This window comes from Ambystoma mexicanum, chromosome 12, assembly GCF_040938575.1.
Source record: "Ambystoma mexicanum isolate Mex_15411 chromosome 12, UKY_AmexF1_1, whole genome shotgun sequence".
Classification (NCBI taxonomy): Eukaryota; Metazoa; Chordata; class Amphibia; order Caudata; family Ambystomatidae; genus Ambystoma; species Ambystoma mexicanum.
Window position 1 is genome coordinate 1,134,606,479 of NC_090936.1, and position 15,578 is coordinate 1,134,622,056.

Consider the following 15,578-nt stretch of genomic DNA (forward strand, 5'->3'; position numbering starts at 1 on the left):
GATCCATTTGTCATCCAGACAGATTACCTCTCAGGCTGGCTGTGGCGGGATCTGCCGCTCCTCAAATTCACTGAAAACACATTCTTTTGTCGCGGAGGGAGGGGCCGCAGGGCGTTCCTCTGCCCGGGCTTTCCAGATATCACCCCAGGCTCCCGTGGTGGTTGGTTTATTGCTTTTGCCACTAAACGTGTTTGCCGGCTCATTTGCATCTTTAATTTTCTTTAGGAGCGGAAGGCAAAGTTTCAGAAAGTGTTCTGATAGGACGACACCAATGCAATACATTCCGAGAATTGGTGGGGGTGGGGTGGGGCGGAGCAACCAACTGGTGACCACATTTTATGTAGCGCAGAGTAAGGCCTCAAGGCGTTCGCTAATCACCAAGATACGGGAGTGAGAGGCACGGGATGTTGCACCAAGAGGCCCGTGTTCACACAGTTGGTCAAGCGGGGAAGAAGCCAGGATTGGATCCATCGCGGGCCCCCAGCCTCCACAGGTGGCATCGCAAGCACCCCCTATTCCCAAACCACCACACGCTTCGGAGAAGTCGAAGCATTTAAAACAAGCCGCACCTATATACTCGCTTCTTGAAACTATAACGGGGACGTGGATTACATGCTTTGCACAATCACACGTGGTGACAAGTGGCTGAGCTGTGCTGGCTTTGTGTTCCTCACGACCTCCTACTGGTAATGTCTGTTTGGGACCTAACACCATGCTTGCTTTCTCCCTCCACCGCTCTGGCGAAGGCTGAGAGGTAACGTAACTCAGCGGGTTGCGCGCTTGTTTTTGATCGCCTTGTTTACCCGAGTGTCTGCTTCCCCATCCCTTAAAGCTCCATAACACACCATTAAGTTGGAGAATGACCACATCTGAGATTTGCCTGCTAAGAGGGATGCAGTTGGTGGCTGTACACATGTATTATTTGCATTTGTACTGTCCTCGTTATTATAGCTAGAGTCCCGATTATTGTCTCTAAGCGTTCGGGTCTATTTCCATTAATAACGTTGTCTTTGTTGCCATCATAGCCGCCGTGGACAGGTGCGTCCACGGCACAGGGTGCGCACGCGCCGTCTTGACATTCAAGCTACTGCTAATAGGCGGGATTAGATTTGTATAAATCGCTTATTTGGGGGTTGTATCAACAGGGCTGACGAGTGGAAATCGTGCAGTGTGATAACCGGACATCAAGAAGCTTGAAGTGCCAGTGGTATTTAAGCTTAAAAAACGTGTTGCTGCGGCCCGGGCTGGGCTTTGCAATAACCGTGTGAGCTCCGTTTGTGGTCGTTTTGTGCCGCAGCGCCTACATGCAGCCTCCCCGCTGCCACCACGCACATCGAGACACTGCAGCACGCTGCGAGTGAGGGCAGAAACAGGCGACGGTCAGGCAGCCTGTGCTGCTCCCACCCTCATGAGGAATATGGAGAAGGCCACGAGCCCTCTCTAACCCTCCATATACTGAGCTACCGCTATTAATGAAGTGCTCGTGCCTAGCGCCGCCTTGCCTTTGTTGGCCTTGCTGCTCGTGGCTCTGTACGAGAAAGGGGTTGTTGTTGTGACAGCAGGAGCGGCAGGCGCGACCCTGCTCAGCTGTACCCTTTCTGTGTGTGTCGGTATGCTTCTATGGGATGGGTGAACGTTATCCAAAGGGGAGAGCCCCGCGGATGCTTGGGGCGATGTTGCCTGTTAATGTGGGTGGGTGGGTGGGCTCGAGTTGAAGAGCGGGGTATTGGTCGCAGCTCGGTAATCTTGTTGTGCTGTTGGATAGGCCTGTGATGGCCATCGGTGGGGGGGGGGGCGTTGGAAGGATGAGGTTCTCGAAGGTGGTTGGTTACTTCAAGGGATGGACAGACCTAGGACCATCCTTTCAGAGGCGGGATGGGTAGACGTGCGATTGTGAGTGTGCCGTGAAGCACAGGGGGCTTCCGTTTGTAAGTTCCCAACTGAGTGCCTCATTTTAGGCTCCTCCAACCTTCTGCAGTCCTGTCCATTCCCTTCTGGGGTTCCTTCCATGCTTGCTGTGACGGGGGGAGGGGAGCACCCGAGTGGCCTGAGATTCTGGGCCGCCGGTCCTGCTCCGCCCCCCCCCCTTATTAGAATGATGTCTTGAAGATGACCCTGGGCTCCATCGACAGTGATGCAATGACAGCTTGTGTACCTGGCAAAAATAAAATGACCACCCGCTTTCTACATAAAACAATGAGTGTCTTAGGAGGGGGGCTGCAGTGCAGGGAACACGGAAGACATGCGGGCTCTCCTGTGCTCTGTAAGGTTGGTGTGACTGTGGAAGACACAGTCGCAGGTCAGCCTCTTTGCCGTGCACGTCTGGCATTGCCACTGCCCTCCTGGCCTTGCCAATCCACCAGCAGGTCCAGAGCTTACCGGTGTCCCCGTTGTCTAGCCCACGGCTGAGTGTGAATTACTCAGGACTGTGTGTTTGAGAAGAGGTCTTGGGGCGTTGTCCCCTTGAGAGCGCCTTGTTCTGAGCGGCAGCCATCTTTCTTTATTGGCGGCACTCAACTTGTTTGACACGAGTCTCTTCCCTACCTCCTGGTCTTGCATCCAGGAAACGCTAGACGCTCGCGTGGGACCGCCGTTCATAAAGGGGTTTCTCCTGCAATGGGGCAACCTTGGTCTAGATGACTACCAGCGAGGTGTGGTTGGCTTCCCGCAGAAAGTTGATCCCTCTAAACCCAAAAGCTGCCAGTAAGAAAAGTCATTAACTCTCCAGATTAAGTTGCTTCACATTTACTTGCGTAACCAACCTCCACCCCCTCCCCTACTATTGGATCGCGCCAACTCTGTGCTGGCATTTTTTGGGATAATTGTATTAAATAAATTATGCATAAAGCACATTCGTTTTGAACCATATGTTTTAGGCGATCAGCTGCAAAGTGCAGGACGTAATTGCAGTGACTCACACCGACTGACCTCTCTGGCTAGCCCTTTACGCCACTGCCCCATGGGCCAGTCCGAGACTGCCCAGAGTCTGGGCACGGTGCCCTGTGCCATGGTTCCACTCCACTTCTATCGGTTGCCTCGGGCTTAAACTCTGCCGTATAACACCAGTTTATTTTTCCGCGTTTTCTTTGAACCGCTTGGCTCCTTTGCTCAGATTTATAGCCCAGCAGCTGAACGCCTCCTGTTGAACCGCCTGGGGTGTGGAGAGGCTGCCCCCACCCACCCCCCAGAAGACGGCCCACGTCAGGTGTGAGCCGCTCATCCAGCCATGTATTAAAAAAAGTGCTTAGTGCCAAATTCCTCTTCCTTCTAAGCACTGGAAAAGCAACGCTGTAATTCCTACAATGCTACGAAAACAGCCTGGGCCTGAGCGGGCGACTCAAGGGTGGCATGGGGCAACTGGAGACCCTCACCCCCCTGTTTTAGAATTATCATCTACAATAAATGAAGCATGGCTGTGTTGTATTTACCTAGAGTACACATGCCAGCCGAGGGAGTCGAAATTACCTATCGTGCACCTTACCCGTCTGCTGCCAACTGCACACAGTTTCATGTCACTGCAGTGGGGCGGGCAGCCCCCTCAATGGATTTGAAGCCTGGGCTTGTGGTTTTAATTGGTCTGAAGCAAAGATGGCGGACTGGCCTAGAGGGAAACAGGGCAATCTCTGGACAGGCCAGTGGATGTGAACGTGTGTCAGGGCTAGGGCAGCTTCCGGTGCAACACGAGCATCGTGGGGACATGCAATGGACAGCCGGTCTTCCCCACTGGCCTTTAGCATGCACTGACCTGGCCAGGATGAGAACCAGGCCTCCCAGGATGAGAACCAGGCCTCCCATGCAGGGCAATGGGAGGCGCAACGGGACAGTGCGGGCCAGTTTGATGACTGCTTGCGCTCAGCAGCATCAGCATCATTGAGCCAGTCTGTACCTCCTACTATGCCCCCTACCACGAAAAAGGATGTCCTTCCAGTTAGACATTGTGCTTTTCATATGTGGGTCACCTAATGGTTTGGTCTCCAGGAGGAATTTTGTCCCAGTCTGACTCTGTTAGAGCGAATGCTTCTGTAGGGCAGTGTGCACATATCGCCACCTATCGTTCAACGATCCCAGCCCCCCACTTTCAGGGCTTTTATTATATTGGGCAGCCAAGAGCTTCGCATTTTTGTGCTTTATTTGATGAATTTTTGGGCAGAGTGCAGTTTTGTAACCTTCAACCCACACAAATAAATACAGAGGATAATGAAAATTGGTTGTTTATAATGCGCTTAATACCAATGAGGCTTCTAAGCGCAACCTGAGGTTCGAACCTGTGCTGCTCGGCTCAACGCGTTGCCACTGAGCTATCCTCCCCATTGTGATGATTGGTTATTTATAACACGCGTATTACCCAGAGGTTTCTAAGCGCGGAGCGTCGTCTTGTTTCGAAGACGAGTGCGTTGCCCCTGAGCTATCCTCCCGTGGCATTCTACTCATGCCATGAGAGGAGTGGGCAGCGGTTTGTCAGTGATAATTGAATATAGAAATGTAGACCCAAGGGGCTACACAGGCATCATCACATCGTGTAATTATCATTTCATATATCAAAGCCTTTATGGAGGTTCATGCAACTTCTGCGCGAGAGATCGTAATGGGCGGAAACTCTACGTGCTCAGGCGGCTTTTTCTCCTAAATATCCCGACTGAATAGGGAGCAGGTCTGAAATGGACGGACTCTGTTGCGCATCTTACCATCGCGCGATCTGATCCTCTTGGTTCTTGGCAGTGAAATTAGCCCGTGTTCAAAGGGACCAGGATTGAGGCAGAAGGAACCAAGGCGGTTCAATCGCCTTGATTTAGACATTTTTTGCAGCACGTGGCTGTATCGTTGGGTCTCCGGGCAGCACTTTCAAGACGCGGTATCGTGTACAAGTGTAAAGAACACTAAGACCCCCACTCTCTGCCATAGGAGAGTGGGGCATCTTCCCTGCAGCCCCTCCTTTCATGATCTCAAGTCTGTGATTTGAACTTCTCTCCCCCACCCCTCGCAGTTTTGGGGGTTTCTTCACTTCCATCCAAGCAGGACAGCTTTGCAGTAAAATGATCTGAGTGAGATGTACGTTGGGGTCTCCCTAATGCCATGTGTTCACATCTTTACCAAACAAGAAAGGGTGTGGGTGTATATTCGGGGGGGAGTAATTTCGGTCTCCCTAATGGGGGATTTACGGGGCAGGACTGACCTGTGACCAAGAGGCCCACTTTTTGTTATCAAATTTTAAAAGGACAGCAGCAGTTAGATTGTAAATGCCCAGCTTGTAAACATGTAACCTTTTCTTTCCAATTGCTCGCTTTTGCCAGAAATAGAATTGCCACTTGTGTTTAAATGCTGAGGGCGAGTGGGCCGGTCCTATTTGCATAGACGTGCACAATAGACCAGCAGTTAAGGGGTTAAGTAATGGGTGTAATCATTACTGTACTCAATGAAATCCGCGTGTGCACACTGCTGCAGCCATAGCTCAACAAGCTGAGCTATTTTAGCAGCTTGTGAATGTTTGTATCATTTTAGTGAACAACTGGGTTGGCGATATGCTGAACGACCAGCTTCAATACCCTGCCTAGCCTCGCCTGACAGTGACCCGGAATGCCCATCGGTCTTCGGCAAGGATGAGGCAAAGATGCCACCTGGGCTCGGGTCCCCTTTACCCAGTCCTGCCTTTTTAGGCAGTATCACTGGGCCGCAATTGTAGAGAAAGCAGCCAAACTACAGTGTGATGGGCAAAGGGAACTCAGAACTTCATTATTCTGAGGCTAATATAGTGAGTACCGTTATTCCAGCACTTAGAAGCTGAAAGAATCATGCATGAAGCTCTATAGAAGAAAACAAATAGATATTGTTAGGTGAGATGGCATCAACGGTCACTTACCTGTAGGCTAGCCCACATTTTAATACTGGATTTTAAGTTCATCTACAAAAGACTACTTAAAAAATGTGGTTTATCTGAAAATAGAGGCTCCCCTTTTTTGGGGGACCCTTTGCTTAGTCTGCTTCTGAAGCTGTATCTTCAAATCTAAACTAGCCTCTTGTCTCGGAGAGCACATGGTTGGCGATAGATAAATGGGCAGTGGGAAGCGGGCAGTGAACTTTGTGGTAGTGTATTATAAGGGGCGAAGTAGCCCCGACAGCAAGTGAAATAGATACATAAGTCAACTCGTGGCTCTTTGACCTAATCAGATAATCGGGTCTTCGGCCATGTTCGTCCCTCATCAGTGTTGTGCAATAGCCACATAACGCACGGGAGGGTCCTGTTTTATCTGACTACACTTTGAACTGCAGAGATGAAATAATAACGGGAGACGAAGGGGGATGATGCATTGTTTGGCCTAGTTTCATATTCCAGAGGGGACTTCCGTTTGGGAATTCTCCCCCCTGTACGCCTGTCGCAGTTGGTGTCATCTGTTCTGAGATGACACTTCACGGGCGCTGGCATTATGCAGAGCTAATAACCAGTCTTTGATCTAGTCAGTGGCATTCATTTTAATTGTTCAGGCTCGCTGTTTAATTGTGCTCCCCTTAATCAAGATGGCCGCCTTATTCCTTGATGAAGCAGCTGGAAGCAACACCGAACAGGTCCTCGGTGGGTTGGTGCTTCGGAGGGGAGCCTTGAGGCACACTTATTTTATTTTTTATTTATTAAATACACCCCACCAGCAGAGCTATAGTAGGGCTTTCATGGTGGAACCACCGGGAAGTAACCAGCTGAAGCATGGCACAGATATGGGGGACCGTTTTTGCAGGATGTTTGTTGATTTCCACAAACTCACTCCAAAGAGAAGGGACAATTCGTAGAACATGGGTAGACTGACTTGACGTCCTTGCCCTCCATAATTGACCAACAATTCAAAATCAGCGCAAAGACCATTAAATCCTAGCCCAAAAACAAGCAGTATCCCCAGCAAAACAAAGCCAAACACAAAATAAAACCAAACCCGGACAAACAAAAAAACCCAATTGGAAAACACATAGGAAAAAAAGACGCACGTTTGAAGAAGTAATCATTCAAATAAAGCAAATGCACGCTTGATGACTTTACATTTACATGCCATAGATATGTATCTGGTAACTTTGGTTTTGCATTGATGTTGCTTACTATAATTGTTAATACACCGCACTCTGTTGCACACTTTTTGAAATTTTCAATACCGAGCTATTTCACAGTAAGAAAAAAAATCCAAGATGGCCACCAGGTTGACCTGTCTGTAGTCCTTTATTTATGTTAATGTATCCAGGATTCTGGTGCACGGCCATCATAGAGCTGTAGTGTCCCAGGCAATTGGTTCTATCCCTTTAAATATCCCCCTGTGGTTGGATGGCGCCCACTTAGCAACTGCATTCTTTTGTATTGGCTGGAGGCTGGCTCAATGCCCAGCTGTTGCTGTCACACACATTAGCGGGAAATCGAACTTTAAAGAAGCCCCGGAACGAGCATAAATGTGGGCTAAACAAATCCTTCAATAAATAATTGACCCTACAAAATGATAAGGGACGTTGGTCAAAACGAGCAGGATGTCGCATGTAATGAGTGGACTTGCAACAGTTCTCTCTATTGGAATATGCAGACTGGATAGTACACCAGTGCCACGCAGCTGCCACGAGAAGTACTCGTGCGTTTCAACAGGGCAATGGGCATTACGTACTGGACATGTCATTGTGTGCCGTACAATATATTCTGCTAATGAGGCGGGGCAGATCACCAAGGTGCTTGGACTGTTGTCACTTCCCGAATGTACTCGGCACCTTGCCCACATGTTTTGGAGGGGGGGGGGCAAATCACCCAGGTATTTGGAGGGGGGGCAGATCACTCATGTGTTTTTTAGGGGGGGCGGGGGCAGATAACCCAGGTGTTTTGGGGGGGCAGATCACACTGGTGCTTGGACTGTTGTCACTTCCCGAGTGCACTCAACACCTTCCACTGGCCCTCGCTGTTGATGGCTCATAGCACTTGTAGGAAGTTTAGAGTGCCTTGCTTTTGCATTGTATTTTCGTAGGTTGGCATTGCTAGAATGGGGGTCATCACCCCATTGGAGGGGTGGGCACAGAGAAATTCTAGCAGGCTGACTGAAAGCTTTCAGAGGGATGGGCTGCTGGCGTATTTATTACTTTTCTTCACATTCCTTTTTTGAATGTGTTTTTAGGTGAACAACGATCAAAAATACTGTTGCATGTAAAATAAAGTGGTCCTGCAAGAAAAGAAAGTGCTTTGAGTTGTTAGTTGGGCAGTGGGATATGCAAGTGTGAAACCTGTAGCTTTGATGCTTACAGAATCCTGAGTGTCCATGTGATTCTACGCGAGTAGTGGTGTGAGAAGAAAGGACCTTGGCTTTGTGTTTCATCCAGAAGGGAGAGCTCAAGGTCGGTCAGTTGATCAGCGCTGGGAGAGTCTGGTTAACTGTTGGTATGTGCGAGGGCAGGGGTGTGATGGGGCTAGAGAGGTGAGCAGTGGTACATGAGAACAGTGTTACAAGGGGAGTCCGGGCTGTCTCGGAACATGTCCTATGCTGTGGAACGTTGATTAAATGATCATTGAGATCAATAGGAATTTCGGATATCCGCAAACATTGGGGCTCAGGATTTCATGGGAGGGTCTTCAAGGCATAAGTGTGAACAGAAAAGCTGGCATGAGTGACTACATAGACTTGGCCAATTCGAAGACCCTCACTGAAATTGCTTTGTGTGCTGTTGGTCTTGTCATCTAGCCACTGATGAACCTGCTCTTCACCCTTCACCCGTCTTGGTGGTGACCTACCAACATTCTGTTCACTGATGACATGTTGCATCTAATGGGAGAGACAAAGGAACATATTTGCTTTGTAGAGAAAGGCTAATGCACGAAAAAACACTTGGGGAACCACGACTGGATATGTTTTGGCGAGGAAATGTAATATTTATCTGTAAGGGCGGCCGTTTTATCATCTAATCGACAATTCTCCTTCCAGAATTCAGTTTTGGAATGTATAATTGGAAACCATTGCCTGAGATCTCTGGCCACAACTGTGTTGTTCCAGTTAAGACCTGCAATTCAATCTCATTTCTTCAGCTGCTTGCTTCATCTCCCGTGAGCTGCCCCAGTTCCTCGCAGTGGTGTAGGGGGCATCGGGCATACGTGGGTGGCATGTACGCACTAGCCAGGGACTAACATCTGGCAATACTGAGCCACTCGGAAGGGTTCATGCCGCTCCAGATCTTTTTCCGACCACCGAGTTAGTGAAGCGGACGTGCCCTCTCAAACTATGAACCCAACTTAAGGCGAGTAAGGCATCCTGATCGAGGGTCTTCTTAGAACGATACTCCAGGGGCCTGCAGTGCAGAGCGTGGAGTCAAGTGGAATTTGATTTTGTTGGCCATCATCCAGTTTTGAATCTTAGAGTTCTTCCACCCCCTGACCTGCAACTGCAATGGGCTTGGCTGCAACTGGGCACGATCCATTGCGATGGCTGACAGTAACTTTGTGTTTAAGAGCTCATTGCATAGCAAATTCCCTTAGATGAAATCTTGCAAAATGAGACTAGTACCTCTGCCTTAATGAGCCCCAGCCTCTATATGGCAACTGAAAAGAGAAATGTGTTAGTTACGAAACTTGGTGTCACTTTCAGAAACACGTGACATCGATTATCGAAGCACCCACCAACCCTTTCAAAGTCTCAGTTGTGGGTACTTTCTACTGCACACTACTACTACTAGTGGAAATATTGAAATGTCACTCCTCCTTTATATATGTGGTCTATGCACATTAGTGCATGCTGACGTGGGGGGGTGCAGGGTTTGAAATGTTCTATACAGACTCTGCACACCCTAGGATATTTTAATGGTTTCAAAAAACAAGCTGCCTCATTAGCAAAAACCTTTCAATTAGGCGGGAATGCACATTTCATTGTTTTTATATGGTTTTAAGTAGAGCGATCCATTTTATTAATTAGTCCTCAGTGTTCTAATAATGGCACATGACTGATGGAATGGGAGAAATATGCAAAACACCCCGGCTGCACGCCATACGTTCACGGAATGCCTGCCCCTTATCTCCGCACGGATTGACCTCGAGGAGGAATGGCGCAGTCAGCCAGCGACGTGCTCCCTCCTGCGTGCCGGTCACATGACTCATCTGCTGTATCGTAAAGCTGTTTTTAGCAATGGTAGGCCTGGGTATAGATGTCATTTTCAAAAGTATACGGCTCTGCCCACACACGTGCTGTTGTGCAGATAATACACGAAGGACTACACACACTGTTTTCTTCACTAGTTCCATGCACTACATTAAAAAAAAATATATATTTTGAATCATCGGTGGGTGGCATTTGTCAAGCTTCTGTAAGGGTACTGAAAGTATTGCCACGGGGCATACGGGCCCAATTAAAAAGGGGTAAACCCCAGAAACGCAGTGGGTTAGAGGAACACATACAGCGAGAAGGTAAAGGCATGAGGAAAGTAAGACCTGAACACCACCGCAAAGGCCAGTACGTGTTTACAGAGATGCCAAGCCATATTTCCAGAGACACCATGCAATATTTACATAGGCAATACATAACAATAGGTCTTTTCAGAGATAAGAGAGCAGTCCATATTTACAGCGACCATACAATCCAGTGCATATTTACAGAGGCCATGCAATCCAGTGCATATTTACAGCGACCATACAATCCAGTGCATATTTACAGCGACCATACAATCCAGTGCATATTTACAGAGGCCATACACACCAGTCTGTATTTAGAGGCCATAGGCGCCAATACATATTTGCAGAGAAAATGCGCCAGTCTGTTTACATGGACACTAGATAGTAGGACATAATTACAGAGGCCATATACATCAGTTTATATTTAGTGATCAGAAGTACCAGTATATATTTATAGACCATAGCAAATAGTACAAATGTGCCGAGACAATGTTCACCAGTTCATAAGTACAAAGATAATAGAGACCAGTACATCATTAGAGGCGATAGACAGCAGCCCGTATTTTCGAAAACAATAGACACGTCTGTATTTAGATAGACACCAGTAAATATTTACAGACAATAAACACCAATCCATATTTGCAGAGAAAATGAACACCAGTGCATATTTAGAGACAATGGATGGCAGCCCATGTTTGACCATAGATACCAGTCTATATTTACATATACATTATATACCAGTATATATTTAGAGACAATTGACCCAACTTAATATTTACAGCACCTATAGAGAAGTGCATATTTAGAGACCATAGACACGAGTCTATTGTCATAGACCACTAGCATAAAGTACCTGTACCCCGCACAGGTTCTGTAGACGGACATGATGACACTCGTCAATTGATGAAAATCAATGATCCTGTAGGTCGCTGTTCTGAGTTGCTTATTGCTTGATATGATTTGCACTCTGCAGTAAACTGCACTGAGAATGGGTGCGTGTGGCTGGCTGATATACCCCGGAGCAGACGTGGAGGGGAGGCTGGAGTTGGTGTGCTGTAGCATACTGGTACCTTCTGTGCTCTCTCTCCACCTGTCGCCTCACCCCAGTGCAGTGCGCTGCAGTGCATTGTGGTGTAAATAGCTCAGAAATGGTCCATCCTAGGTCTTTGACACATGGATTTGAAGGCCCCTGTCCTTCAAGTTTTGTTCCTCACGTCCTTCTACGACTATATGGATGTTTTGCCAATTTCAGGCAACCATCTCGTGTGAAGGGGATGAAATCTGGAGAAAGGGGTGGGGTGTCCAAATGTCATGTTGCCAGTAATATCTGGAGGGTCCTATCAGGTGACTATGCAACATTTGGTGCAGATTGGTGGAGCAGTGTGGAAATGTATAATGAACAAACAAACAGATTTTCTGATAGACATATATATATATATATGGGATACACTATTGTACATATTTAAAGAGTATTTAGCCACCAGTTCATATACACAAGCAATCGATACTTGTAGATGCTTATAGAGACACCAGTGCGCGTTTGCAGATTACTTTTGTCTTGAATACCAGCTTTTGGGCACACTTTCGACTTCGCTGATTTGGATACTCTCCCGCCTTCCTTTTACAATCCAGGGACTGTTTGTTCCAGTTGTGTTTTTTGTAGCTTTGTTGGTTGTTCTTTTCATGCGTGTTTTGTAGTTTTTGCATTTTAAGATGTAGGTGCTGAACCAGTGAGTACTCTTTGTAAAACACTCTTGCATTATACAATGTCTGATTTGTGCTAAATACAAATGTTGATAAAATAAAGAGAACAGACACCAGCACACATTTACAAGTTCGAAAGACATCATTGCCTGTTTGAGGCGGCAATAGAGAATGCAACATGTTTATAGATACCAAGAGATATTTGCAAAGAAGATAAAAAGCAGGGCATATTTGCACGGACCAACACCAAGATCTATTCCAGTGAGCATATAAATCAGTACATATTTCTAGAAACCAGAGACACCAGTACATGCTTGCCAAGTGAAAATACACTGGTAGATGTTTATAGATGCAATAGACCCCAGCACACATCTACAGAGGCAGCAGAATGCTGTAAGGAACTCATGGTGGCAACAGTAAAGACAGACCTAAGTGATCACAGTTCAAAGATGTTCATTAAACTGTATTTGCAGGTTGGAAAAACACCTAGACTAAACCTAAATTTAAGATGGGAGCAAGCTACAACCATCAAATAAGGCAGTGCTAGTGGTGTCTTGTCAAATAAAAGGGCCTATACTAAGAAAAACCTATTGCCAATACTAATTTGGGATAGGATTCACAGGAATGAAAGAAGTGTTCACAAATAATAAGTCAGGATGCAGTAGTCTGGGTCTTCTTTACCCACGTTTTGAGCACAGGAGAAGGTGGGATTCCGGAGAACAGCACATGCTCAAGCTTTCCCAGCATGAGACTGCAGCTCCACTCTCAGGTGTCGGGACCTTCGGTGGTTAATTCTCTTTTTCTATAAAAAGTCTCTTACCTCCAAGGGCTTGATGTGTTCCAAAAAATAAACAAAAGTTCCTTTCTGCTTGTACGTTAGGTGATGCTTTTTCACCTCTGGATCCCCCTTTTCCGTGTTCAGACCTTCAAACTTTTCTGTTAAACCAAAAAGCATAAACAAAAGTTCTGATTCTGTTTGCATTCGGATGATGCTTTCTTCCCTGTGGTCCCCCTCTTCTGGGCTCAGACCGCTTTCAAATATCAGCCTCCCTTCGTCGTGTTCACTCTGGCTCATATTCATAAGATTTCCATCGCATTCATATGTTGGTGGGGTGCTGATTTCTCACCTCTGGATCCCCCTCTTCTGGCCGCAGATCCTTCTCAACTGTTTGCCTCCCTCCGACGGGTTCACTATGGCTTTCAACACAATCTCCTCTGTGACATACACAAATCTTAATGTATTTTTAAACAATTCAATGTGGACAACACTCTGCCGGATTCACACTTGTCAACTATGTTAATCACTTAATTGCTTGCATAGTTTTTATGATGCAGGATTCACTTCCCTTAGCATCACGATGTGCCGGTCAAAGCCTTTTGACTGCATAGAGGATTTTACTAGATCCCCGTATGACCACTTTGACCCTCTTCTCACCTTTCCCAGGGCCTTCTGGTAACATTAGTTTCAACAATAGGGTAATCGCCTGGAGTTTCTTTAGTGAGCACCCGCATGGTGCCTGACTCCCCTGTAGATGGTTTTCCCCTTTCACATTAACAGTTCTTTGTACTTAAAGCAATCAGCCGTTTGCTACTTTCGTTCAACACAGTTCGGTTTCTTATCGGCTCTCCCCTCGACTCACTGGCTGTGATGAACAGCTTGGCTTTTCTTGTCTATGGTACCATGGTGGCATGTGTCTCTCCCTGGCTTGGTTATCAGCGGACAAGGGCCTTGTGTACCTGCTTCAACACATGCTGGCTATTGTTCGCGGTCTTACGATTCCTTTCGTGGAGGTTTCACGGGCCTTGGTCGGAAACGGCAAGGTCACTTCTCTCCTTGTCACCCAATGTTTGTGCCGTCTTTCTCCTCTTGAACTGCCATACTGAGTTAGATCTTTCGTTGTGTGGTCTGCCTTGCTCATCTTGTGCTCTCCTGCTCCCCCTTTTATCCTTGTGGGGAAGGTAAAGGGCCGTCAGGTGTGTGTGATTCTGTTCAATTGCCTGCCTGACTCTTGTGTCGGGACATGTTAGGTGAACGGTTCTTGGGTTAGTCCGTTGTTTTTCATGTCGGGAGAAAGTGTTTGTGTCAGAAAAGGAGGGGGTTAGAGTTTCTAAGGATTCTACAGGGGCAGAAGGGAAAAAAGGTGTTATATGAAAACTTAGAAAGGTAAGACTGGTAGGATTTGGGAGAAAAAAGGGATTAACCAGTGTTATTACTGTGAAATGAACAAGGGTGATTGTGGGAACGGTAGTGTTTTGTCATGGTGTTCGGTAAAGAATAACAGGAGGAATGTGGAAAAGAATGTCTGGGAGCGTTCGGGTAGGACGCAGGAAAACAGAGATTCTGGGATAGATACTTTTTGGGTGCGACTGGGTTTGGGATCTTAGGGGATTGGTTATGTACGGAAGAATCGTTGGATCTGGGCAGGAGAAATGTAATGGGAGGAAGCGAGGCAGATGTATTGTAGCCTACAAAAGCCTCAGGGATCTCGTCGGCCTCTTCTTTCCTCGGCATAGTACTGCGTCTCACCTGGGCAACTCCCCACAGCATAACCATGGATTCCCTTACCCAGGTGATCCTCCACCGTTCGTTTACCCCTAAGGTTGGGCTTTGAGAGAGCCGGTTCTTCCATGGCCTCTTGAATAAGGGATTCCTGGGATTTATGTAGGGGAATACCCTCAGGTTTCTCAACGCTCTGCATGTTTACAGGTAGAATAGCTGACAGTGCATAATCTGCAGAAACCATAGACACCAGTGCACCTCTACAGAGGCAGCAGGAAACTGCATGTTTACAGAAACAATAGCTACCACTGCATATCTGCAGAGATAATGGACATTAGCACCCTGGTAGGGGGAGGGCAGCCAACGCAGGCTTGAACCGCCAGTGCAAGCCTGAATTCTGTGGCACCTGACGGCTGGCTCCCCGCTGCCATCTCCCCCACAGCCCTCCACCATCCATACCCTTATTTTCTTTTCTCACTCCCCTACTCGATTTATTTCGGTGGCGGCGAGTCCAGCTGCTGCATCGGCTCCCTAACCTTCCCTCCTGCAGGCTGCCATGGAAAGCGAAGAGGGGCTCCGTACGGAGTGCAGTGGCTCACTATATCAGTTACTATCGGGCAACTGGATTGCATTTGTCGTGGGACTCTGGTATTCTGTGTGTCTCAGCATTATAAAGGGAACATTCAATTATAAATTACCAACCACAAGAGCAACTGTCTACAGTTGAGGTCTGTGCTCAACTTTGCATGCAGAACACAAGCACTCTGAATAACTTGCAATGACATGCACATTTGTCCACTACGTGAAAGATGCATTCAGTGTATGTCCAGTTGTCTGTAACTTTGAGTTAATGTGGTACACATGCAGTTTATTGCATTCAGCGTTGCACTGTTTGACAAGTTCATGTAGTACAAAAGTGTCATATTGGATGCAAATCTAGTGTTGCATTGTTGAACGTTGTGAGAAACCTCTATAGCATTGGTAGTAATCTAG

The 15,578-nt window shown here is 47.3% G+C and overlaps 1 protein-coding gene across 20 annotated transcripts in view; it reads left to right on the forward strand.

The window, feature by feature from the left end:
- Window positions 1-15,578, forward strand: part of CELF2 (CUGBP Elav-like family member 2) — a 1,289,895-nt gene that overhangs the window by 834,873 nt on the left and 439,444 nt on the right. The window lies entirely within an intron of this gene.